This window comes from Vicugna pacos, chromosome 26, assembly GCF_048564905.1.
Source record: "Vicugna pacos chromosome 26, VicPac4, whole genome shotgun sequence".
NCBI classification, from domain to species: Eukaryota; Metazoa; Chordata; class Mammalia; order Artiodactyla; family Camelidae; genus Vicugna; species Vicugna pacos.
This window is the reverse complement of record NC_133012.1, coordinates 5741843-5769581: the sequence shown is the minus strand read 5'-3', so window position 1 is coordinate 5769581 and position 27739 is coordinate 5741843. Positions and strand designations below refer to the sequence as shown.

Genomic DNA, 27739 nt, shown 5'->3' with positions numbered 1-27739 from the left:
AAGACTGATATCCAGAGTGTTTAAAAAATTTTCTTAATAAAATTAATTTTTTTAATTAAAAAAAGATTAATAAAATGGCATTCAAAATTAAAAATTCTTGCTCTTCAAGAGATACTTAAGAAACACAAAGGTGAGTTATAGGCAGGGAGAAAATATTTGCAAAACATGTGTCCATCAAGGTGGGGAGGGTATTGCTCAAGTGGTAGAGCATGCACAAGGTCCCGGGTTCAATATCCAGTACCTCCTCAAAAAATCTAATCACCCCCCCCCACACACACAAAAAAAGAACCGATGTTTAGTTGAACATGTGTACAACAAAGAACATCCTTACATCCTGATATTCTAGGAGATGGGGAGAGACCTATGAAGGGTTTCTGAGCAAAAATGAGGCAAGAGAAATGACAGTTTAAGTATTCATTACTCCACAGGTTACTTACTAAATGCAAACAGGAAAATGTACAGTAGAGAGACGTGGCAGGCCTCATTTCAACAAGTGGTTAGGTACGGCAACACCAGAAGTGGGACTGACTGGCCTCATGGTGTGAGTCAGTAACACATCATCATCTCTGCAGTTCTCTTCCCCGCGCTCAAACTGAACCTCAAAATGGGGAAACAATTAGGCAAATCCCAAACATCGGACCTTCTCTCAAAAAACTGGCCTGGGCTCTTCAAAAATGTTACAAAAAACCAAAAGGTGGAAAGACTATTTTATACATATTTATTTATTTTGGATAGAAACACTATTCTGTCTATATATATTTAGAATAGAAAGACTATTCTCTCTCTCTCTCTCTATATATATATATATATTTTTATGTATATGTTAATGGAGGTCCTGAAGATTGAACCCAGGACCTTGTGCATACTAAGCATGCGCTCTACCACTGAACTATACCCTCCTTCTATATTTTAGAAGACAAGATAAACAACCAATGCAATGCGTGAACTTTCATTAAGTCCTGGATTTAAATACACACACAGATTAAAAATCACATTTTGGAGAAATGCATATTTAGAATATGAACTGGTTATTAAACAATGGAGCTATTAATTTTCAAGGGTATGGTAACAGTGTTCTGTTTATATACGAGAATATATCTCCTTATTCTTAGGAGAGCTATGCTGAAATATTTAAAGTGTCATGGGATCCACAACTTTCAAACAGTTTAGGATTTAAAAAGTACATATACCTAAAATGAAACAAAGGAAGAAAAATGTTAACCAGTTAGCTAACCCAGGGGTTGACTGTAATATTTTTTTAACTTTCCTAAAGGTTTGAACATTTTAAAAGTTAAATGTTGGGAAAAAATAAAAATAAATAATTTAGCTAAAGGGTTGAAAGAAGTATTGAAAAGAAAAAGTAACCGCTTCTCAGGGTGGTAAAAGCCCGCATTAAATCCTGACAGCATATTCTGACCAACTAAGCCAAATGGTCCACATTATCACATTTTCTAGTAAGTCTAAGCACGAATAGAGCCATGCTTTCTCATATTCTACCCCCAAATAATACAATAAAGCAGTTTTGATAATTTTAAAAAAGATGTTTTAGGACTAAAACTAAATTCTTTTATATAGTGATTCTGTACGCACAGGAGTCTGGCAGCTAGTCTTCAAACAGCAGACGCACCTAGTGACAGGACAGTCAGGAGGCGCTCCAGTGAACACTGTGTTGAGAGAATCAAACTGCTAGGCTCAGAACTCAGATCCAAGGCTTACTAGCTATGTGACTTTCAGTGACTTCATCTCCCTAAATCTCAGTTTTCTTACCCAGAAACTGTGGCTACTCTGTCTACCTGTGCAGCGTTGCTGTAAGAAGTAAGAAGTAATCCCCGAGCGGAACTTGGGACAGTGCCCGGAGCGCCACCAGAGCCCAGGATCTGCTGGCTGTTACTTCTACTATCCTTCAGTGCAACGCTGGGCTCACAGAACCTGTGAAACCCTGACCTCAGATCTGAAGGCATTTACAATCTCTTTGTAAATTAAACAAGATAGGATTTCATGGGCAAGAGTCATAAAATAGTAGTAAACAATGCAAACAACGTTAAACAGAAGGGGACCAGGAATTAAACTGCATGCCATTACAATTGTAACAGACATTTGAGAAGAGTGTTCATTAGGGAAGGAGGCATTTAGGCCACGAAAGACAGGTAGGATGTGGAAGCTGGGTGTTTCTCACCCACAGATTTTAAAACTACTGGGCAGAGGCCACCAAAAGTCTCACACCTTTGGTACTAATAAACCCCTGATAAAGATGGTAGGTCTGAAAGTTTCTGCATTACTAAGGTAATAACAATACTGACTAGCATTTGAGGACTTACCACATGTCAATACTGTCCTAAGTGTTTTTGTTACATTATCTCACTTCTCATAACACCTCTTTGAGGAAATGCTATCACTACCCGCATTTCACTCCTGAAAAACGAAGGCCAACAGATTAAGGGACGTGCCCACAGTCAGACATCCTGTTAAGGGAGGACCCACACCCAGGCGGTCGGTCCCACAGCACTGGCCTCTGACAGTAATTTCACTCCCACAGCCTCTGAGTATGTGACACGAAGGTTCACTTGACATTTCACACTTCCCAATCCAACTCCCCAGAGCTCTACCATGTACTTCCAAGTAAGTGAAACCACCATGAGCAAATAATTTAGGACAAACTCTTCCTCTGACCAATGTTTCTAGGTTTGTGTTTTTTTAAGATGAAAGAAATCAATAAATGAAAAAAGAAAATCAATGAGTGAGTTTTTTTCCTTAATTTTGATGAAGCTGTTCATAGACATTTTTAAAGGAAAAAAGTTGAAAATTACCAATTGAAGCTTTAGGTCATTCATTCATTTATTCACCAACTTATTCATGAGGGGAGTGATAACAGAAAAGGTTACAGAATCCTTAAATCAACCTTAGGTACAGAGTTAAACAAAAGGAAGCATATCATGTTTCACATGAACAGCTTAGGCTATAAATATCAACTAAGTATTCATGATGTGTTAAATGTATATTCTAAGTCACTATAACAAATTCTTCAAATGAACAATGCCCTTTGGTAGACCGTACATATTGTTGGATTCCAGTTTATAGAACTACACGCTATTCATAGCAGCACTATTTACAATAGCCAAGACAGGGAAACAGCCTAAATGTCCATCAACAGATGACTGGATAAATAAGATGTGGTATATTTATACAATGGAATACTACTCAGCCATAAAAACAGACAACATAACGCCATTTGCAGCAACATGGATGCTCCTGGAGAATGTCCTTCTAAGTGAAGTAAGCCAGAAAGAGAAAGAAAAATACCATATGAGATCGCTCATATGTGGAATCTAAAAAACAAACAAACAAACAAAGCATAAATACAAAACAGAAACAGACTCATAGACACAGATACAAATTTGTGGTTGCCAAAGGGGCGGAGGGTGGGAAGGGATAGACAGGATTTCAAAATTGTAGAATAGACAAACAAGATTATACTGTATAGCACAGGGAAATATACACAAGATCTTATGGTAGCTCACGAAGAAAAAAATGTGACAATGAATGTATATATGTTCATGTATAACTGAAAAATTGTGCTCTACACTGGAATTTGACACAGCATTATAAAATGATTATAAATCAATAAAAAATGTTAAAAAAAAAGAACTACACGCTGTGCCATTTTCCTGTTTAACACCAGTTTCTTCTCAATAAGAAAAAACATTTTATTATAGATCAAAATTCCTCATATTAATATCACTATTCAGGCTTTCTGGAATCAGAAGTAGTTCCAAAGATGTCATATAAATTATCTATTTCTATCTTTAGCTCCAATAATACATTCCTTCAATACATTCCCGGGTTGCTTAATTTGTAAATCTAACCGCATCACTTTCCTGATTAAAATCCTTCAGCGATTCCTAGAAAAAGTCAAAGCACTTTGGCTAACACAGCATATAAGGCCCTCCAAGCAAGGCCTCCATCTACAGCTTCAACTTCAAGTCACTTCTGTACACGAGTAATGTTAGATTAATGTTATCTCCTATGCCTAGGGTTTTCAATGTTAAATTAATGTTATCTCCTACGCCCTTCTATGCTTTTTTTTTTTTCAGCCTGACTTTTAATCATCTTTTGAACTCAGGAAGTCATTTCCAAGAAGTTGTAACTTAAGTTCTAGGCTAGTCTGAGTAACTTTCCTCTGTATTCCTAAGATACACTATGCATACCTCTTAGAATTAATCATGAAACAATCTGTTTGTGCAACTTTCTTGAGAGCAGGAAGTAATTTTATTCATCCCTATGCTCCTAGAACCCAAAGCAAAGGCTCAGGGCTTAATGAATCTTTTAAACTGAACTGTGTAAACTTAAGGGAGTTATTACATATAAATGAAATGACTTAAAGAGTTGCTGAGGATCTTCCCAAGAAGAATGCAAGATAATATAAATGCAACTATGGCCTCCTCAGGAATATCCTTGGCAAAATTTGACTGCTAACTACTCACCTAGCCACTACTGAGATTCTCCTTAATTCTGGGCTATCCCCCCCTGCAAGGCTTAAAGCCCCAAGAGACTGGCATCAAGTCAAATGAATTTCCAGAGAGAGTCTATTAACCCAACAAAAGGCCAAAAGATATCAAAAACTCTATGTAAAACCCTAATGTTATTACTACTGTGGATGTGAAATTCAGAATGTAGAAGCTCTCAAAATACAATTTTCATAGTCATATTAACTGAACTGGCATGAACATCAATTCTTATTTTCCAAACCTATTCCAGTAATTCTAACCAATCACACTAAAATACAAAGCAGACTTGATACATAAACACTAGAATTTTTACAGAGAAAGAAAAATAGTGGAAAATAACGTGATTCCCACAACACAGAGGAAGAGGGTGGTCTTCTTTCACCCAGGGTAAACAAGGGATCCAGATGTTTCTTTATGTGAACTGTTACAAGAAACATTTCTCAAGGTTTATGATAAATCCACAGTCTGTGTGTGTTTCTATAGTAACAGGAATGGAGTACACGCAGACAGTCTACAGTAATGAATCAGCTATGCTGGTTCTTGAAAACCTGGCATTTTTAACTGGTGATTTCTGTGGCAAACATTTAAAAAAAAATACATAATGTTTAAAAATTAAAGGGTCATTTCGTTTTAAAGCAAAAAACAGAAATTCAGTACATAAAGGTAAGCTTAAGTATACATTCTTTGAGGCATATCAGAGAAAGCTATCAAATATATTCATATACTGATTTCTAACTGAATGATTACTAATATTTGAAAATCAGGCCCTGTATTTGAAATCAATTCAATACACACACACACATACCCCTTCAAAAAACCACTTCAACTACGACTCATACTTAATGACAGAATATGAAGATTTCCGGATAACAGCGTCAAGGGAGATTTTCATTCTACTATTTTTCCCCCCAAATCTACACCAAGAAGAAAACGGTAAGGGGAGTTTTTTTTTTTTTTTTAATATGGTCTATTATTTTCAGTACATAGGTTTGAGAGGGTAAGACCAGAACCTCTACAAAGTAAAAACTTGAAAAAACACTCTATATAGGAAGAATGCTAAAATTCCCTAATGCCAGGATTTTAAGAGATTCTATTCTTTTTGGTTCTGTGTTCTATTCATATTTTAATCTAATTATATGATCAGAGTGATCCTTCGGCAATAAGCTATAAATTCTGTATTGCCTATTTTGGCTTTAATTTAAAAGTTGTTTTAATATAAAAATTGTTTAATTGATAGTAATGTAGTAACAAAGGTATATTGTTTAAAAAAAGAACAGAGGTATATTATTCTGTTGTATCTATTTTAAAACTGTAAGTAATTCATCCTTTTTGGAAGTAAATTAAGAGATAAATATTTTTTACAAGCCCAAACACACACCTTTAAAAATCAGCAAACATAAAGTGCTACTAAGTATGAACAGGATATAAGTTATGCTAAAATTCATATTCTTCCTTCACAAGCTTTTCTATATTTTAACTTCATCACAGACACACAAAAATCGGGGCTGGAGGTTACGGGAAAAAAAAGAAAAAATCAATCACTTGGTTCTAAGAACCTAATCATATCTCTACAGCACAAAAAGGAAAAACAGTATTTACTTCTTATTTATTAAAAGTAGCTAGAATTCATGGCATCTAATCTGGCTCTGTTATAGACAAAAAACAATAACTGAATTTGATACAGTGACTACCAACTCAATGTCAATCTTCAAACAAAATGGATCCTACTTGAAAATTTTTAATCAAGGAAACACAAAGTTACAAATGGAAGTGGTGTTGCATTTGTTTTTAGATTATTTTATCTTTTGAGAGAACTGAAAGCACAGAAGTTTACAAGATTTAATATTTATTCACAAACAAAATACTTTTAAAAACATTCAGGTGTTACATAGCTGGTACTTACAGCTACCTATCCACAGATGTAACTATAATGGTGTAGAAGAAATTATTTCTAACTGAAATTGGGCATTTTCTCTCAATTTGTTAAATTCCCATGATAATATAAATGCTGGGACTTTTGAGACTTTGAGGCTGCCATATAATGATACTAATTCTATAGATACTTAACAAAATTTTAGTTTCCTTATGTCTTTTTAATGAAAATTTAAGGATGTCAGAATGAAGCAGTTTGAAAAGAGTGCTGGTTAATTTCTGAATCATTTCAAGAGGTTTACTACCATTCTGGTTGAGGTTAACTCTTAGAAAGTTTAATGCTATGATTTAGGGGAAAACATTTTCGTTTCTGAACGATTTTTCAGCAATTATACTAATAAAAGATCAACTCTCCAAATGACACAAAAGGCTTACAGTATTTTAGTATGTTAAATAAATGTTCTATATTAGTAAACCTTATCTGGGTATCTTGACTTAAAGGTACTTTCCGAGGTAGCCTTTTAAAAAGAACTCTAAGCTGCTGACTAATTTCTGGGTTAAACTGGAAAGTCTGCTTGCTTTAAAAAAAAAATAAACAACTCAGGAGAAAATACAGTCCCTTTATATTGTCATGTGACTTTACTCACTTATCCACCAAGATAAAAGGAAATCATGTCACTTTTACACAATTACTGATAACATGTATCCAAATCAAAGTAGTCTTACTCCATTTATATCTAATAAACTCAAGATGTATCAACAGAAGATACCCTTCTAGAACAGGATTTGTTACATGACACTTACTCATTAAGCAACAAAGCAAAATCATAAAGATTGGTGATGCTCTTCAATAAGCAGAGAAATAAAATGTGAACTTGGTGCTTAGACAATAAAAAACAAAACACAAATACTGGTATGATTTTCTCTTCTTGCTCCCCACTAACAGTATTTTTGTCCTATTTTCTTAAAGACACAGTCTTTAAGACAGAATGCTCTGCTAATCTATCAATTTTACTCAATTTAAATAAGAGTGCTGTCACCAAAGGCTACATATTGCATGATTCCACTTATATGAAATGTCCAGAACAGGCAAATCTGTAGAGACAGAAAAAAGATCAGTGGCTGCCAGGGGCTAGGGGGAGGAAGGAGCAGAGGCTGACTGCTGCTGGGCACGGGCTCTCTTTTTGGATGATGAAAATGTTCTGGAATTAGTGGTGATGGCTGCACAACCTTGTGAATATATCACAGAACTGCACACTTTAAAAGAGTGAACTGTATGGTATGTGAATTATGTCTCAAAAAAAATGCTATAAAAGAAATCAAGAAAGTGCTTGCATAAGCTTCTCAACAATAAAGTCTATAATATCCATTCAAAGAATTACTGGTTTGTACACACCAGTGTGCAAATTTACTTGAAGTACACAGCCTTCCACTTATTAAGACACGGGAATTAAAAGGTGAGGTGCTGGGAAAGCAACAGACCAGCAAACAAAATAAGCTCCTGGACAGAGACCGAAGCCTGAATGGGGAACTTGGAACGTCACAGAAGACACATGCAGATTAGTGAAGAAAGGACAGAAGATTCAAAGCATGGCAGTGGGACAACTGTTTACCCATATGGGAAAAAAATTAGATCCTCACCATATCACGTATCAGCTCAGGTGGGTTAAAGACCAAGTACAAAAAGTAAAGCTTAAAAAACTATTAAGAAAAAACAAAGCATAAAATGGAAGCAGATCATTATGAACACAAGGTGGGGAAGGATTTCTTAAATAACAGAGTACAAAACATACCCATTAATGAAATCAATGATACTGTAAAAAATAAAAACACGAACTGTATGCCAAAAGTCAACACAAACAAGTGAAAAGAAGGCTCCAGCCTGGGAGAAGATAAACGCAACACCTAAAACGAAGCTGGGTTCTGCCCTCCAGCTTTCTGCCAAATCTGCTCAATTCTTGTGATGTTCATTGGCTGAGCCGTATCATTTCTCATCGGAGTTAGAGTAACAACTCCAAACTGTTCTCTCTGCTTCCAGAGTTGTCTCCAATCTGCTCTCTGTAGCATTGTAGCATTGACAGTACTTAAACAGAAAAAAGAAAACCCCTCACACTTAGTAACTTCCCTTGGTTCTCCATGCTTTAGGACAAAATCCAAAAAGCAAAAGGGCTTCTTGATTTGGCCCCGCCTACCTGTCCAGCCTCCTCTCCTCCAGCTTAAGCTTTCCCACCTTGCCTTCCACCATTCTATCATTTCATATCTCATCAGCCATGCAGCCTTTAAGATTCTGTTCAGGTGGGTTAAAATAGTCCACGAAGCCTCTCCAGACCCCCCACCTCCACCCCGAAGCCAGTCATACCAGCTCACCCGTACTCTACCACAGCACTTAGTACATTGTAGGGGGCCACCTGGTCCTAAACAAAGGGGGTGTGTGCGTAAGTGAATATGATCTCAAAACATCTGTGTAAGAACTCATAGTAAAATACTTGATTATATCCATTCTGGATACCAGCTGCTGCCTTTAATTGCCCTGTGTAGGCTGAGACATCACTGGGCCAAGATTCCTGCCAGCTCCTCCCTCCTTCCCATTCTTCTGCTGCTACATCGGGAAGGAGACCAGAAGTTGCAGCCAGGTTTTCCCCAGCCCTAATCTATACAGGCTTCTTTAAGAAAACAAATATGTACTGAGCACCTACTATTTACGAGACACTGGCATAAGCTCTACAGTAGTAGAGGTGAAAACTCAGGCTGGAATCATACAGCTGCATTATTTTTGCAGAGAGAAAAGCAATAAAGGGGAAGTCCTGGAGATAAGACTCAGTAAGATTCATTTATTCAATTCATATCGAGTGCCTGTATTATGTTTGGTCCTAAGTACTATAGATAAAAATGAGCAAAGACAGAGTCCCCATGGACAGAAAGGGGCAAGTGCTCTGGATGATAAAGGAAAACATCCAGGGTTGAGAAGTTGGGGGATGCGGCACAGAAAGAGCATTCCGGGGGCCTCAGACGTTTCAGGCCTAGGAAACAAAAAGTCCTAACCTATGGCAAGGGAGGGGAACTCCTTCACAAAGACCTACATTAACCATTGCCTAAAATGGTTTTAGTTAAGAACTTTCTTGGCTTCTTAGTATCACATCTTCCAAATGATCTAGATTATTAGAAGGGCCTTTCTTGACATGTTGCAGAACCAAATCACAAGCATTTGATAGAAGCACACTACATAATTCAGGGAAATAAAAACAACTGAAATGGCAGAGAATATGGAAAGACATGGGACCACCTCATCTCTGAAACCCCAGGCCAACCCCAGTGGCTAGTACAACATCAATAAACAAATCAATCACAAACAGAAGGGAGTATCACAGTAAGGGGCCACAGGACTGGATTCACAATGGAAGTACATTAACATGGCCTAACAGCCAGTAGTAACTAGTATTGCTGAAATGCCACAGGCTGTTAGCAGCATGCATTTAGAACTGACTGTATAGATTTGCTTTTTCCTTCCCAAAAAGACCACGAATAAAGCTAAAAAGTATCTGCACGATGATCATATGTCCAACACAAAACCAAACTAGCAGCAGGTAATCAGGTCACTAAGAGGAAACAAAACAAAACGAAATTTCCCCAATTATTTTTAAACTTCTTCAAAAGTTTAGTATTTAATCTTATTATATTTTATTCAGTAATGTTTTCATCAGAATTAAATGAGAGCGGAGGATTTTTTTTGAGTGCTGGGAATTCAGAGTATAAACACATCACATGAAAGTCACTGACAAGAAACGGTTTCCCCAGGAAACTTTAAATACTTACGTAATCACATTTAATATGAAGCTCTCTACCATGAATCCAGTAATTCTACAGGCACATATAAACTATTAACATATTAGGGTTCATATTTACCAAAACAGTAGTTGTATTATGAAAAGAAGCTTCGTCTTTCATTCAGGGTATAAAACCTGCAGGCAGTACTAACAGGGTTAAGAGAAACTGTCACAACATTATCGCTGTTGAGTTTAATACATAAGGAGACTCTGAAATTCTAATAAAATGACTTCTCTTTCTTTGAATCATTTATAGACAAACGTACTAAACACAAAGTCAATGTGTATTAGAGTGCCAACCTGTACTTGAGATTTGAGGCATCTTTGAGCAACTTCAACGTTCAGAGACTTGTCAAATGGGTTCAGATTTCTGAAGTTCATATTCATCTTTAATTTCCAAAGCAAAGGGTAGCAGTGCCTTCTTAGGTCATGGAAAAACCAACCAACCAACAAAACAAAACTACTTCACTTTCAGCAAAGGTACTGGGTACTATCATGTTTTGCTCACTATGGTACTGCTATCCCCAGCACAGTAAGGGAATGGAAAAGGCTGCTAAATGAATACAGGGATGGCAAAAAAGACAAAAGGGAATTAGAACTGCTATTTTACTTAACTTTCATTTCCAACCAAGTAATGAAGACAGCAGAAAATGTCTTCTGGCTATCAAACTACAGTCAAAAGGACAGCCCCAAATCACTGCATTATTATTGGCCATAAACAGGACTTCAACTTCATAATCTAAAATTACGCAGATAATTTCAATGTGTAACTGTTTTGGAAACCTCATCAAACCACTGTGTTATACTAATCTCCAAAATTACTAACACTTCCCAAGAGCCAAATATGAGTTACCAAATCAAGTTTCATCTTTAGTATCTGGACTTTATGTAACCCACTGATCAAGAACTGAGCCAAAATTCAAATATATGGTGAAGAATCAGACTAGGAAGGCAACACACTTATCAATGAGTTCACATTCTGAAACAAGGTTTTTCAACCCAGCAACACTAACATTTGTTGTGGGTAGGAGGTGCTGTCATGTGCATTTAAGATGTTTAGCAGCATTCTGGATGCCAGTAGTAATAAATAAACATCTCCAGACACTGCGAAATGTCCCCTGGAGGGCAGAATCGTGCTAGGGTTGAGAACCACTGCCATAAAAGGATGGCCACTGAATTGTAAATGTTTACTATTGTCTGTTCTCCTTTGCTTCTCTGTAAAGTTTATAATGAACACATAAAAATATAAATACATTTTTCAAAAGAAAAATACAATTCATCATAAACCAAGGAAATGCTCATATTTATTCAGCGTGATTCCTATTTTTCAATGACTAACATGCTCAGATGCATTTCTGAATATGGCATATTTGAGTATTCAAAAAGTTTAACAACAACCAACAAAAAACCGTGCAACAACTCAGAATAGATAAGATGTTAATCTACATAAGAATCCCTCTGAAATTTCAAACAAAAATACTTTAAAGATGCTTCAAGTAAAATAATTTATTGAGCACTAATGATGTGACATTCCAAGTGCTTTGCAAGTATTATCTCATTTAATCCTCAGAAAGCCCCTGTAAAGTGGATACTAGTATCTCCATTCCACAGATGAGGAAATTGAAGGACCGACAGGTTAGGTCACACCCAGGCAGTCTGGCTTCACAGACTACACTCTTTTCCATATGCTATACTGTCACTGACCACTGAACCACTTTTCTGTAATGCTTGCATTAATTCAGAAAGGCAACCCTTACTGCTTCAGAAAACATCTCCATTACTACAGTTAACGAAGCCAGTATCTTCAACTTGTATAAAGGCTGTGATAGAATAATAATACCCTCCCCCAAATTCCCCAATCCTAATCCCTAGAACCTGTGGACATGTTGCCTTATGGGGCAAAAGGGACTTGGCCGATGTGATTAAGATCTTACAATGAAGAAATTATCGTGGATTATGGGGGGGGGCAATGTGATCACTAGGGTTCTTATAAAAAGAGAGGGAGAAGAGTCAGAGTCCGAGGGAGATTTGAAGGTGCTCTGCTGCTGGCTTTGAAAACAGAGGAAGGGGACCACAAACCAAGGAACGCAGGCACCCCAAGGAGGTGGAAGTGGCAAGGGAGCAGATTCTCCTCTAGAGCCTCCAGGAGGAACAGTCCCACTCATACCTTGATTTTAGCCAGTGGGACCCACGGTGGCCTTCTAACAGCCAGAGCTACAAGATAATAAATTCGTACTCTTTTAAATTTTGTTGCGTTTAAGCCACTAAGTTTGACATCATTTGTTAGAGAGGCAACAGGAAACAGAGTCTTCTCTGACAGCATTTCCACTCACTTTGTCTTCATGAGTCCTATCAGCATCCCTATAAAACATTCAACAGGGAGGAGACCTCCCTTAGATTCATTAACCTACGATGGAAATATCACTTTAAAAACTCTTACCCCATCACAACATAAACAGTCCTATCCATGGATACAAATATGCTAATAGGACCTACAACTTGTCTCTGGACAGCCAGAAAAGCCATTAGGTTCTAACTGCTGGCAGGGTGTTGCTGCCACCTTTCACAATGCAGAAGAAACGGAAACGATCTCTTCCCACTTTGTTGGCACAGTCACGGCTGCTTTTTATGCTCTGCAGTTTACTTTCATTCCCGTCACAGATGTGATACAAAGAATGAAATGGCAGTAAACCACTACCACATGCACACAGTAACATGGGTCCTTTTCTTACTAAAATACTTACTATATTTAAGATGTTCAATTTCTGACAACCGAAATCTCTGGGCCACACTGAATTTTGTGGCTGATTTTCACGAAAATATGTGGAGGCAGAGGGAGAAAACTTGGCAGTAGTAAAGACAGGACTATGCTAAGAACCATTTCTTAAAGACTGTTAATTTAGACAAATAGTAGCCATAGTTAATAAAGAAAAGAAAAGCCTCTTGCAGCCATCCAAAAGAACTCTATTAAGCCAATATTTTTCCTAATGAATAGCATCTAACTGGAAATTTCGAAAAGGTGATTAATGTATAACTTCCCTAAACAAAAAGGCTTTCATTCACATCTCAAAACATTAACTATTTCAGAATATGTCTAGGAATAGATGAGTACAAATAAGATTCTTTCCACATGTATCATGTTGGCATTTAAAGGTCAGAAATTAAATTACCTAATTTACTATAAGGGAACATTTGATCTCCGACTACTCACAGATAACTCAAACCAGCCTCAGTCAAACACTGCTCTCATCAGGTAGAGTGCTTATGTCTCCTGCACGCCGATGTCCACTCCCAGACAAGTCAAACAACACACTGGAAAAGTAGGAGTTGGCAGTTTTCTTCTGGCCAAGCAACGGCATACAAATAAATGACTTCGAGTGAATTTCTTCATCTCCAAGAGGTAGGAAGTGAGGCCCAGTACTCAAAAACCGACCTTGGAAATATCCTCCCACTTGTTTTTTCCATTTTGTCAACTCTATGATGTTTTATGTGGAGAGAATTTATTTAATACATATATGTATCCCTGGACAAAAGTTTGTTTTTAAGTTAGAGTTCCCAGAGAAATGTTTCTATACAGACTCATTCTAAACTCATCACCTCAAATTACCCACACCAACCCCACCAAGATAATCAGAGGCTGAGCCTCACCTCGCCCATTCCCAGACTCTAAGTGGCTTGTTAGTCCAGATAGAGATCTCATTCCTCACAAAGTCCTTTTTTTGTTTTGCCTGTGACGTGGTTCATTACTGAACACCAACTATGTACCAGACCCTGTTCTAGGTCCTGGGAAACGAAAGGAAATAAGATTCTGGTCTCATGGAGCTTAAATAAACATGAAAATTTCAGATAATGATAAGCTACTATAAAACAGGGTAACAGGATATAGTGCCTGGGGGGCTGGCTTGCTATAAAAAGGACAAATGGAATCAAAACCAGGAATTAGTCATACCGAAAGACCGAAGGAAGACAAGTGAGGAACTGAAGTATCTTTTACTTCCTTTCAAGATCTCTTTGTTTCAGAGGCTTCTAAGGTATGGCTATAGTAAAAAGATTTAAATAATAGTTTAGTCAAGTATTCCACATAGTATAAAAAGTTTCAGCTTTCAATACTATTTAACCATAATTACTCCAAAATACTACTGAAGTGAAATAATTTTGCTGGTGAGCAGTACAGACTGTTAATAACTGCATCAATTAAAAGAGGTTTTACTACTTTTGTAGTTAAATTTTTTACTTAAATTCTAATTTTTAAAAATTTAAAAATATTAAAAATTTTATATTTAAAAAGAAATCACCAAATAACTATTATTAAGTTGTTTCCTGTGAATGGATTTATTTACTATTTAAGATAGTGAGCATTTGGAAAAATGAGATTTTAAAAACCCAACTCCACAAAAACCAATACAGTAATCACAAGAGCAAAGAATGTGAAAGTGTCCACTTCTACTTAATTCTTTCCCTTCCCTTATCTAAATCTGTGCTAGTCGCACGTGGCTATTTAATTGTAAACAAATTAAAATTAAATACAATTAAAAACTTAGTTCTCAAGGACACTAGCCACATTTCAAGTGTTCAAAATCGACATGTGGCAAGTGGCTACCATATGGGACAGCAGAGACAGAGTATTTCCATCACTGCAGAAAACTCTATTCAGTCAGTGCTGATGTAAACCATTTTTCAAATTTAACCTAAACAAAATCATCTTTAAAAAGCTTATAAAAATAAGGCTAATCACGAACTTTTTAAAGAAATTGGTGACCAGTACTGAAAAACTAGATAGAAACCATGCAAGAGGAAATTCAGCAATCAGACCTGTAGGCCAGAATAAGAACAAACCAAGGAGAAGCAAAAATGTTTTTTGACACTGGCTTTGTAGTCATGAGACTTGAATTTTAGTTTCGATTATACCTCTAGCTTAGCTGCATGAATTTTGAAGAGATACAACATATTTGGACTTCTGTTTATAGCCCATAACAAAGGTTAAATCAGGTAATCCAAGTCACCTGAAATGACCCCAAACAATGGGACCATGAGATGTGATTCCTCTTAGTTATCAATACATAAACGTATGCTTTGGATTTGCATTCTGACAAGAACATATGTGATTAAAAAATTAACTTTAAAGTCTTACCTACCACGTTAACATTATTTAAAGACATTCATTTTGTAACAATTCTGTGAAATTCACAACAAATATCTATTTAGATAAATACTTTAGGGGGTAAAATGATTCATGACCACCATATTTCTTTCTACAAAATTCTCTACATAAGTAATCAAGGTGGTTAACCAAGTGACACGTTTTTAGTTTTTTTTTTATTTTTCTGAATTTAGACTATTAATAATAGAGCAACACTAATTTTTAAAACAAAACTGTACTACTCTACAATCTGTTTAACTCTAATGTTACCACCCCAATAAATTCTGAAATTCTCACTTAATAATTTTCCATGAAAAATGTGCTAAGAGAAAGATGATGGTCAAGGGACATTAAAATATCCTGTATTAGGGAGTGACCTGTGGGAACGTGAAACACAATTAGCTAATGAAATACCAAAGCAAACAAACAAAAAAACTGTTTATCAATTCATTTAACCAGGAACCCTGCCACTAAATACAGTCACACAATTTCACTTGACTATGATTCCATTAAATTACACAACATTTTAGGTTGCTTTGTAGTTCTTATTTTTTCCTGACTAAACCACATTACTATTGAACTGTCTTGTACCCAATACACCCAATTTCCCTTATCTATTTGGTTTAACCTCAACATTTTCACTTTGTTCTTGACCACACCCAGCAGTAACAGACGTGGTATTACCACTGGAAGAAAATTTACATTAAATTATTTTCCAGTCCCCTACATCAAGGGTACTGGTTCACACTGAAAATTCTGACACACTAACTTGTATCAGTCATCTTGTTCCATTCACTATGAAATCTAGCAAACCAACAAGTTCATCCGCATATTTTCCTACCTCTTTCCCTAACGAATTTTTAAATTATAGTAAAATGGTTTGAGATTGCTCAGAATTTACTTTCTTTTACCATAGCAAGGCAAAAAGACACTGTATCACAGAAATGATACGTAGTTTTAAAAGTACTAAGCAATTTATCATAACATCTAAAAAAGATAATTACTGGGGGGAGGGTATAGCTCAATTGGTAGAGTGTTTGCTTAGCATGCATGAAGTCCTGGGTTCAATTCCCAGTAACTCCATTAAAAAATAAATAAACCTAATAACCTCTCTCACAAAAACAAAACAAAAATACAAAAAATAAATCTCTTAAAAAATAAAAAAGACAACTACCAAGTTTATCTTTCCTATAAAGATCAGATTTTTTGTTGTTGTTATTCATCAGGTTTATCACTTTATTACTTTAGGTTCAACTGTATTCAACATTTCATTTTAAAAATAAGCAATAAAAATAAGAACACAAAGAACTTCATACCATATATTCAAATTTTATCACCGATTTGCTTAATCAGAACACTGATTAGCAATGGTGAAAGCCACAGCCATCATGCTGTTGTAATAACGACAGTGGAGGTAAATTTGGACTGGAAAGTTAACTTCATGTTTATACTTGTACCAGCATGAAGTCTCTGTACCAGCTGAGAAACACCCATACAACCCATGCAAAGACTCTGCTCAAGCACTAATTAACATTTAACTTTTACCTTTTACAAAAGTGAGTTTAGGACAACTGAGTTCATTTCTTTATCTACAAAGCATTCAACCAGAAACTAGCTCACTTTGCATATGTTATTTTTCTCATACTGAAGAAGTCATTTATCATCAGCAATGTGTCTGGTCCAGTTCTAGGCTCGCTACAGTACGTCGAATTTGGATTCCTAGAATCCCCAGAAGTAGTCATTTTCATCTCCACTTCAGAGATAGGAACACTGAGCCTCAGTGGTAGGAGGTGCAGTGGGGACAGGAACTCAGGTCTCCCTGACTCTTGCCCTACAGCCACTGCCTGCTGAGTTTATTTAAAAAAAAAAAAAAAAAAGTTCTGTTAAATGGCTTAAAGCAAACAGAACAATAAGAACAACTTTCAGGGTGAAGTTCAGTTAGAGCAAAGCAAACCTCTCTTAATAAAGAGAAAGCCATACTTTAGTTTGCTATAGTTAATTTTTAAGTAAATTGGTAAGTTTGCCATAGTTAATTATACAGGTATAGCACACATTCTATAGACATTTTCTAAAGTAAGGTGTTTCTAAGTGAAATTTGAATGAAAAGAAATATTTTAAACCACATACAACACTCTCAAGTAAAGGAATCTTGACTGAACAGGAAAATGATTTTATAATTGAAAAAATCTACCACCTACTTTGTTTCATAAGCTTAAACTTTATGTCAGGTTTTCTTAACACAGGAATATTGTTTTTATTGATTACTTTTAAAATCTCACTCCATTAATTGATAAAAAGTATCAATTATATCTCAATAAACTCCATTAATTGATAAAAAGTATCAATTATATCTCAGTAAAAAAGCTCAATAAATGTAGTGTTCTTGTATTCTTGTATTGCATATTAAAAAACACAAATAAATGCAATTTTTAAAAACAAAGCCTTTCTGATATTGCTAGGAGTTTAAATTGGTTCAAACCTTTCTGGAAATGTTCTAAAATCAACTGTGGTGATGATTACATAATTCTATGAATATACTAAAAACCACTGCATTATACATTTTAAAGGGGCGAATTGTATGGTATGTAAATTATTTCTCAACAAAACTATTATTAAGAAAAACTTTCTGGACAGCAAATTCGGAATACGTGTCAAAAGCTTTCGTTATTCTACTTCTAGGAATTTATTGTAATGAAATTATCACAGTCATACAATTTTTTAATATGAAATAATGTTCATCAAGTTATAACATCTAAAAATTGCAAGCTGCCTAAAATACCATCAATAATATAATGGTAAATGGATATGGCACACCTATACAATGAAATTACATGTTGATTTTTAAAATCACATTGCTCAAAAAATTTATTTCACTATAAAGCAGGTTACAAAATAATATTATGTACAATTTCAATTTATAAAAAGAAATACACAAATGTGTGAGAAAAACACTGGAAGGATACAGAACAATATGTTAATTGTGGTAACTGCCAATCGGTAGGATTTCAGGTGATTTTAATCTTCTTTACATCTTACTGGTTTCAATTTCTCTACAATAAACAACCCTTTCATAACTTGAACATAATGTTATTTTTAAACTAGTAGCCACTTAGGAAAGCACAAATTTCCCATTAAAAAATAAAAACTAATAGGGCTATCAGCATTTCTTAGGAGTACTGTGTACGTAGACGTATGCAGATGTGTGTAATATCTTAACCTCAATACCCTAATTCTATCACCCATTAAAATAAATTCTGATGACCAAGGCTTAATTGTACAGGTGATAACAATACAGAAAGCATGAGATGACCGTAAGTATATTAACTCTATACACAAAGCCAAGTTACCTAATTTAGGTTGAAATAACTATATCAAATCATGTTTGCTTCCACATCTAGGAAAACTCAACATATATGTTCATTTCAAGATTTAAAATAATTTCTCATCCTTGCAGGAAATAACAATTAGCAAGGGATATATTTAACCTTCACCTAGAATAAAAAAGAACAGCATTCTATAGGAATTCTAGGATACAGCAAAGTATGACATGGTTTCTCACTACAATCAAACATGACATAGTATATTCTAATGTATTTGGATCCTGCAGAGATCATGAAAAACACAGCTTAAAATAACAAAATTAAAATAAACAAAGGCTTTAATTTATGTATGCAAATACGTTATCAAAATGTCCTCAAAGTTCACACTGCAGAGTTTTATGCAAATAGTTTGTATTCATCAGAGCGTCAGAGGGGAAAAAAATTCACTTTTTCTGCTATCAAAATCCTTGAAAGTCAACATGCAACCTTTCCATACATATAAGAAAATACTCTAGAAAGCCAGGGAAGCGCATTAAAGTAGGCTTATCCAGTTAAACAAGAAATGTGGTTCACCTAGCCAAGATGCAGACAAGGTAGGAATCAAGAGGCACCAGGATGAAGAGTCAACATAGACAGCCACTGCTGGACTTCAGGTTAATACTTTATAAAATGGTTACCTTAATGTGAAAGCAAGAGAGTCAAGCTAGTTTTTGTAAATAAGATACTTAAGCTAGGAGATTACTGACATAGGCAAATCCGACATTTTCCAAGCAAAAGTCACTGTTAAGAGTTTGCACACAGATCTAAAATCAATAGTCACTGAATCCTACCAAAAAGGGCAACAGAGATGAGCTCTGAATAAACAACTTGGTATAAAATTGCATGATCCTTTAGGATTCAACATTATTTTTTGTTTCACATTCATTAATAAAACACCAAGATTTCAAATCACTAAGTGACTACCCTAAATGTTAGGAAAACTGTCTAATTGTCTAGATAACCCTTTGGATAACAACAGATGATTCAGTTTACATGTGCAGACCCCTCACGGTTATTAGTTTTTCAGCTTACTTTTCAGCTGTTATCCCTGAAGTCCAACTACTACCAAGGCAATAACCAGTTAAACCAATCAGGCTGTCCCTGTAGCCTTTCTTAAAGGGCTTATTACCTGCGTGGTGACTACGTGATGTTCACTTCCTAATTATTTGTTTATACTGTATATTTAGGTCTTATGCTCTTTTCTTTATATGCATGTTTTACAACTTAAAAGTTTTAAAAATGCACTTTAAGGGTTTTATTGTTTGTTTTCTATGTACAGCTTTCTTAAGTCTCCACAGCTGAGAGATGTTAGTATAACACAAGAAAGGGGGAGGGTATACAGCTCATGGCAGAGCCCGTGTTTAGCAGGCACATTAAAATAAATAAATAAACCTAATTAACCCCTCCAAATTAAAAAAAAAGTATATAGCACAAGGCTCACGAGACACAGTACTGTCTTTGGTTATGACCAAAGCGCCACTAGGCAAGCCTCCAGATGAGATTCTTAATATTCTGAATCTCAAATCAACTTGATAAGCTAAATTTTGTTTTGCCCACTTAAATCCCAGGAAGCCACATATTGCTTAAATTTAAAATACCTACTTATTTGAGTTCAATGGTTCTTGTGCTTTGCAACTTCACATACACACATAAAAAGATCAAGTTATTGTGTGGGAATTCTATCAAACGTCTCAGAAGGTGTCATGTAAGTGCAAGTACTATTAGATAATAATACTCATATATATAGTTAAAATGGAAACTATATGTATATAAATTTCCTCAATTTCCTATTCACTTTCTCCTCAATACAGCCCTAAATCTGGATGAAAAAAGGGAACCTATTAGAAAAAAGAATTCTCAATTTAGATCAGTCAATGATGACACAGATCCACATCCACAATTTTAACATAAATCAAGAATCATTTACCAAAGAGCTTTTCAAATTCAAAATCTTGTTAATAAGCAAATGTACTTCAGGAATAACAACACACATTCATCTAGCAAAAATCCAACATTCGCCAAATTGCAAAATTTTAAATATGATTTTTCCTTCTTTTCATCTCACCCTGGACCGGTACGACATAATACAGGAAAGTTTAAAAGTACTTTCAAGGTCAGCAGTAAAAAACAAAACAAAAACAAAGTTCAAAACAAAACAAAAAACCTCTGAGCACTGAAAAAACGTGTTAGGTAGTCACAGCATAATCAATTTCTCAGATTTACCTTTATTAATATTTATTACAAGATCACCCTGCAGAAATGAAGTTCACCATTCATTTAAAAACTCAAAGGCAGAACATGTTGTTTATTAACAAAGAAATAAATCAGTTGCTCTTTCAAAAAAAAAACTAGACTCTTCTGGTAAAATTGAAAACAGCATTGCATCAAGAAGCAGATTTTATGGATAGACACCAAATTCTAAAACTTTTAAGTTTTAATGATTTTAATTTTTTAAGTGTCTATAAAACAGACTTTTTGTTTTAAAAGAACTCAATAAATAAGTACCATTGTTATTATCTTCTTGATAGTAAAAAAGTAAAATAAAAAAATTAAAATAATCAGTGGTGCCTAAGGATTTTTTTTAAAAATTGTTTTCAATTAGGTATTTTTAGCTCATTTTTTAAAACTTACCAGTGTCTCACTTTTCTTTCCAAGTTCTTTTCCAGGACCATGATGGATGGACCTCTTATTTTTTTCATTTCACCGTTACCTTATTTCATTGATGATTTTATTAAAACAGGAAAAATACTGCCAAAACCACTTCATTACCCAAAACGTAAATTTCAAGGTACCTGGACAAGATTCGTTTATGCATGTAAAAATCTTTTGCATATATGCTATATGAACCACATGGCGAACAAAGTATGGAAAAGAGAAGAGCCTTTGCCTCCTTGTACCTGAATCCTCTTGCACCCATTATACTAAGCGAGCCTTGAGTGTCCCCCTCCCCTTGAGCACTGACAATATAATTCCACAATAATGAAGGAATGTGATGGGAGTATAAAGAGCTAGGTTACACCAATGCCATGGACTGAACTTCTCTAGGCTGCAGCGAATCCTCTTCTAAAATAGTTAGATTACATTTCTTCTATTTAAGTAGGCTGTTAGGAACCTAATTCAGCACTGGCTACATTACTTATAATAGCAAAAACCTGTTAACAACTTAATGTTACTATTAATCAATCTTCCAAACAATGGAATACTATACAACCCTTAAAAAGCTGTAGATCTGTATGTAGTTATTTAAAGGATGTCCCAGGTAGTCCACTAAAACAAGAAAGCAAAGTGCAGAGTATCACCCAATTTGTATGTATTTTAAGACAGATGTACATATATATGTTCAAAAACTTTCTAGGGGGTCACATAAGAATCTTCAAAATGGTTATCAGTGGTGAATAGTGTACTAACTTTAAAAAAAACTCTTATAGCTTTTTATAATATTTGGGGGGAAATTAAATAATGAACATGTATTATTTTTACCAATTTTTAAAAGAAACGAAAGAAAAGGTCGGCTGATCCAGGTTTTATAATTGGGAAAGACTTGGGTTCACATACTGGCTTTGCTATTTACCATTTGTATGATGTTAATAAATTATTTAACCTCAATTTCTCCATCTGTGAAAAGGAGTTAATAGTACTAACCCCACACAATTGTTGGCAGTATAAAAGGAAATTACATAAGACACTCAGCATAGCACATTGTAAAAGGACAACTATCAGCAGCTATTACTATGATTATTATAAATATTATTATAAACTCCAGAAACTGAGACAATTGACTCAAAGCATTGACGATTCATTCACCGATAACCAATCGCAAAGGCAACCAATTTCCTTTACTCAAAACTCAATCTGATCAGTATAACAAAGAGCACATCTATTAACTTAAAGTTAAAAAAAAAAAGCTATCACAGGTAGCAGGTGAGCTGATGGATATGGTAATCAGAGCAACGTCTGGGTTTTAATTAAGTACCATCTAACTAGAATAGCCTTCTTCATTATATGGATACCTATCCAAGAAGCCAGAATACTCTTGACAGCTGGGCAGGGGACCCTTCTCTTTACAAAATGCTGAATACACAGGAATACTGCCCCTTTTTAAAAAGTAATTCAAGTTTTCAACCTGAGTTTTTTTCTTATTTTAATAGACAACAATTTCTCATTTTCCTAAAAATGGCTGGCACTGACAGTTCATTTACAAATTAATTACAAATAACATGTCAATCAAGTGAGAGCTATAAAAATGAAATCCCCATAAAAATAAACTCAAAAAAGCATCCTGAATGGCTTTTTTGAATGGAAATTTTCTTCACAAGATTTTTAAAACTTCAGGCTGAATATTATCAAGTCAAAATACTCCTAGTTGTAAGTCTGGCCTCTATACTAAAAGTATTCTCAGAAGGTGAATGCTAACAATATTCAATTTTATTTTTCCAACAGACCAAGAATATCCCAAAATTCTATATAAAACTTGAAAAGATGATGCGTTAAGATAGATTAAATGATATTTAGTATAAGTGGTTTGAGTCCATCACATTACAATTTTAACAGGCCTTCCTGGTATTAGAAAACAGTTTCAGTATCAATGTGATGGACTGAAGTTTGGATTACCCCTATTACAATTACAAAACAAAAACGAAAGGCCACGCAAGACAATCCTTTTCAATATGGAAATGAAACAGGCTCTACTTAATTTATCTACCATAAGTTTGTTAGTATTTAAACCTTTAGAACAGTAACTATTTCGAATCACATAAGTAGGTACATTTGAATATATTAAAGAGTTACTGTAGCTTTCCTGAGAGTGACCTGAAGTTCCCACCAAAAAAAACCCCAAAAGAACAAAAAAACAAAAACCTGGCACTTGAATGATGCTCCAAGCACTGCATGCCTGCTTCATAGATCATTACACTGTGCTGAACTGACATTTGGAGACTATTGAGCTAGATACATGAAACCAAAGGGAAAGGATGGGTGAGTTTCTTAAAAAAAAAAAAGAAAAAGAAAAAAAAGAAAAAGAAAAAAAAAGGAAACACTTCTTAACACACCCATCACCCATAAGCAAGAGCTATCACAAACACCATTTGAAAAGACACATTTTTAATTTTTCAACATTCAAAATAGAGCAAGCAGGTAACCTACCACAGCAGATCTCCCTACCCATTCTCTCCCCCACACAGTGCTTTGCCAAGAGCACAAACCCAAGTAAAATAAGCGAGGCAATTTCCTTGTTTACTTAAAGAATTGCAGAAAACATGTTGACTGCTTCCGAGGCTTCTGAAACAAATGCATTTTCAACATTTAAAAGACATTTCATGATCACGTTTGAAACAACCGAGTAGTAATGATTCCTTCAGCTAGTAAAAAAATACAGTTTTAACTTTATAAAAAGGGTTAAATTTTACTCTGCAGCTCATTAGCATGCCTTGTTTGCAACCAGAAGGAAGAGGGAAGGGGGGGAAGCAGCAAAACACACAAGATGGAAAACATTACTACCTCTTTTTCGGTGGTTATGAATAATTTTAAATGACCCCAAGATGTATGGGAAGAGTTCATGAATAAGAAAGAAAGAGGTTTAACAATCTGAACTGGCCCCTTCCAGATTCATACTGATGTCGGGAGAGAAAAAGGAATTTATTTACACTGCAGTGCCTGGCAGCAAACATGGCTGCCCCTGCCCCCTTTAAATCGGAATAGTCTTCACTCCCTCACCAAAACCATCAAATTATGGCCATGTCTCTCCCTGTCTTGCTACCATTACACTAACACATCTCCTCCTCCCTCAAAGCAGTAAAACCCACACCTCCCCATTTCACAACATCATAACCACCAGCTTCTCTATTCTCTAGTCTTGAAAGAAAAGGCATAGAATACACACAAATATAGGGACAAAAGGCTTTCCCTTCCTTACACTTTAACACTCCCCTTCCCCTTCTTTTCCTCCCACTCTGTGACGCTTGGTCCACAGTTCTCATCCTTCTCAACATTCAGCTAATTTCCTTCCCTATCCCAAGCCTGGGTCTTCCAGTTTCCTGAGTCTATTTCCTATCTCCCTCCTGCATCCTATCTCAGTCCTTTCTCATCCCTTTTTCCTAATCCACCTTCCCCCCTCCCCACTTCCATTCCCTCGTGCTTCCCTTGAGGCCCCATTTCTCCATCAAATTCTATCTCCTTCCTCCAGACTCTTCTAGTTCCCATACTCCACCCCCAAACCTGCCTATTTGTCAGTCTGCCCAGGTCTCTAATATCCAAACCTAACTCTTCTCCTCGCTCCCTGCCCCTCCCCCGTTCCATCTTTATCCCCGCCCCCATCCCACCTCTACTCCCAATTCCCAGCTCAGCGCCACTCCATCTCTCATCCCAATCCGACCTCCCCTGCCCCACCTCCTAATCCCCTCCACACCTCCCACCTTGCCCCATCCTTCTAGACGCTCCTCGAATCCTTTCAGGCCACCCGCTAGCCCTCCCATCCCTGCTAAGGTCTCTCTCCCTACCCTGGTCCCATTCCTCGATCGCCCCCTCCTCAGCCCTTCCTTCCAGTACACACACACTCACATGCATTCACTTTACCTTCAGTTTGTTCCATTCTAACCCCCCGGCCGTGTCAGTACGATCACAGGAGAGACACGGAGGCCCGGAGCGGGGCTGGGGTGCGGGCAGCCGCCGGGGCCGCGGGGGGAGGAGACGGAACCAAGCTAGGCCGCATGAAATCCCCGGGCTAAATTTCCCCCGCGCCGGACGCCTCTGCCATGGCGGCCGGCACCGAGGAGGGCCACGGCCGGGCCGGGCCGGGCGCGCGGCGAGAGGAGGAAGGCTGTGAGGCGGGGTGGGCAGGGGAGCCGGAGGGATGGGGGTCGCCGCGCAGCTGCAGCTGCCAGAGACGAGCCTGGGGCTGGCGGCCGGGCCGGGGCAGCAGGGTCCTCGGGACTCGACTCGGCCTCGCACGCCTCTCCGCGGCGACCAGTGGACAGTCCCCCCCGGCCTCCACCGCCGTCCTGGCCGCCGCCGCCGCCCGCTCCCGCCGCCGCCGCCGTCTCCGCCGCCGCTGCGCACAAAGCCCCCCCAACCTCGACTCTCGGGACGCCGCCGCAGCCGCCGCCAAATCCTCAGCCGCTCATTGGTCGCTGGCCGCGGCGCCTGCCGGGAAATGCAGTCCCGGGCTCGGGGTGCAGGGAGTGAAAGGAGGAAGAGGCTCATCAGCAAGCGGAGAGAAGGGGCGGGGGCAGAGCCAGAAACGAGAGCGGCAGGCCAGAGTCTAGACGAGAAGTGAGACCGCAGGCGATAAAGGCAGGGAGACAAGAAGGCACGATGCGGAGGGGAGTGAAAAACAAAACAAAACTAGAAGGCAGGTTAGAGGTGGGGCCTGTGAAGTCAAATTGTGCTGGTGCATGTTCCTTGATGCTGGTGAAACAACAGCACGTGTGAATCACCAGATGGGACTCCTCGGGGTGACACTGCGATGCCATCCCTAGACGTTAGACATACCCTACAGACGGGCGCCTGGTTAAGATGACCGAGAAAGGGGACCGCGGTTTCTGTGCCTCCCTGGCTGTCTCCTGCCGGACAGCTGTCAGAGGGGGCGCTCCCTGTTCCCCGCAGCTCTGGGTCTGGAAGCCGCGGCAGTGATTTCAGACCGGAGCCTTGGGGGACAGTCTCCCATGGCAGGCTCCTCGGATGCCTCCCTGGCAGGCCCCGGGCCCCGCGCGCCTTCCGCCTGCTCGCCCTGCGGGCCCGGGGGCTTGTGGGTAACGGGGGGCCGGCAGCGCCGCCCGCACCCCGACCCGGAGGGACCTGGCGGGCTCCGGGACCGTCACGTGCCAGGGCCTCCGCTGCTCGCTGCCAGACCTTCGCTTCGAGGAACGTGAAGGAGTTTGTCCTGGACAGAGCTCACTCGCGCAAGAATGAGAGGAGGAAGCGGCAGTCAAAATTCTCTGCAACCCCACATCCCTCCCCATCCTAGGAAATTTGTGTGAAACAATAGAAGGTCCCAGGTGTGTGACACAGGAAACTAGCCTTGCAGGAGTGTGCCGATTGGGGGATATTTCCTGGGGCCTGGTGATAATGACTTAGGACGTTGCAGCACAGACACATAGAACGTACACAGGAAACCTACGCAGCGATCAGATGAGGAAACCAATACTCCGTTCTGAGAATAATAAAGTCATATCACCACTAGACGTTACACTCTCCATCAACGTAACGGTGCTGCATCTATTTGGTACCCTTACGGGCAACTCCTGCTATCTTTATCTTTAAATACCACTAAAAAGGGAAATTAAAAGATTCCTACAGATCAATTATTTTTATGATTACTAATTATGCATTCTTTAAAAAAAAGCATAACCCTGTTAATAATATTAAGGATGATATTCAGAATTGTGTTCCCATTACTAGAATCATTAACTATTTCTAAACCTATGCTTGTGTGGTTCCTATGCTTGTGGTATCAAAAGTTAAAGGAATCAACAAAAGCACATTGTGTTGGTTTTAAACGTCTTTTTAGAACACAGGTCTCCAATGGGGGCCACCTGAGCTAATTACAGTTTAACTCTATCTCCTGGTAAAAGAGGTTAAATTGATCTTTTTTTCTTTCTTTCTTTCCTATGATCTTTTCTACCTCCATTCTTCTTTTCCACCTTCCTGCATCCTCCTTGCGTTGTTGATAAGCCATTTCCTTGGAATGACACCTGGATTTTCTTCTTGAGGAGGATGTGGTAAATTACTCCCAGAGACTTTATTTTAACCTGCTTCTAAAGCTATGCTGACAAGAGTTTAAAATGAAAGTTATGTGAAGTAGATACATAGCCTCTTCCTACATAACATACACATGTTATTAATAATATTTCATTTGGAGCTGTACTTAGGGGAATGGCCATTAAAAATAATAATTCATATTTTTAGCATCTAAGATCTTATGGGGTTCAGAACATGCTTTCTCTTCTTCACAGAAAATGAGCAAACAGTTCATTAAGACAGCAGTCTAACACAATTCTCAGGGCCAGGGTTAGGGAGGAAAAAATTCTTTTTCTCTTTTGAAGA

The 27739-nt window shown here is 37.4% G+C and overlaps 1 protein-coding gene across 5 annotated transcripts in view; it reads right to left on the bottom strand.

Annotated features, from left to right (window-relative positions):
- NSD3 (nuclear receptor binding SET domain protein 3) overlaps positions 1-26315 on the bottom strand; it is a 92583-nt gene extending 66268 nt beyond the window's left edge. For 3 of the 5 annotated variants that reach the window (XM_006201120.4, XM_006201121.4, XM_006201122.4), the window contains exon 1: positions 25271-25811. The gene's annotated coding sequence lies outside the window, so the exon portion shown is untranslated. Of the gene's footprint in view, positions 1-25270; positions 25812-26185 lie in introns of those variants that run through there. The other 2 variants (XM_072950253.1, XM_006201123.3) reach the window with 2 other exon arrangements.
- Between the last annotated feature and the right edge of the window lie 1424 nt (positions 26316-27739).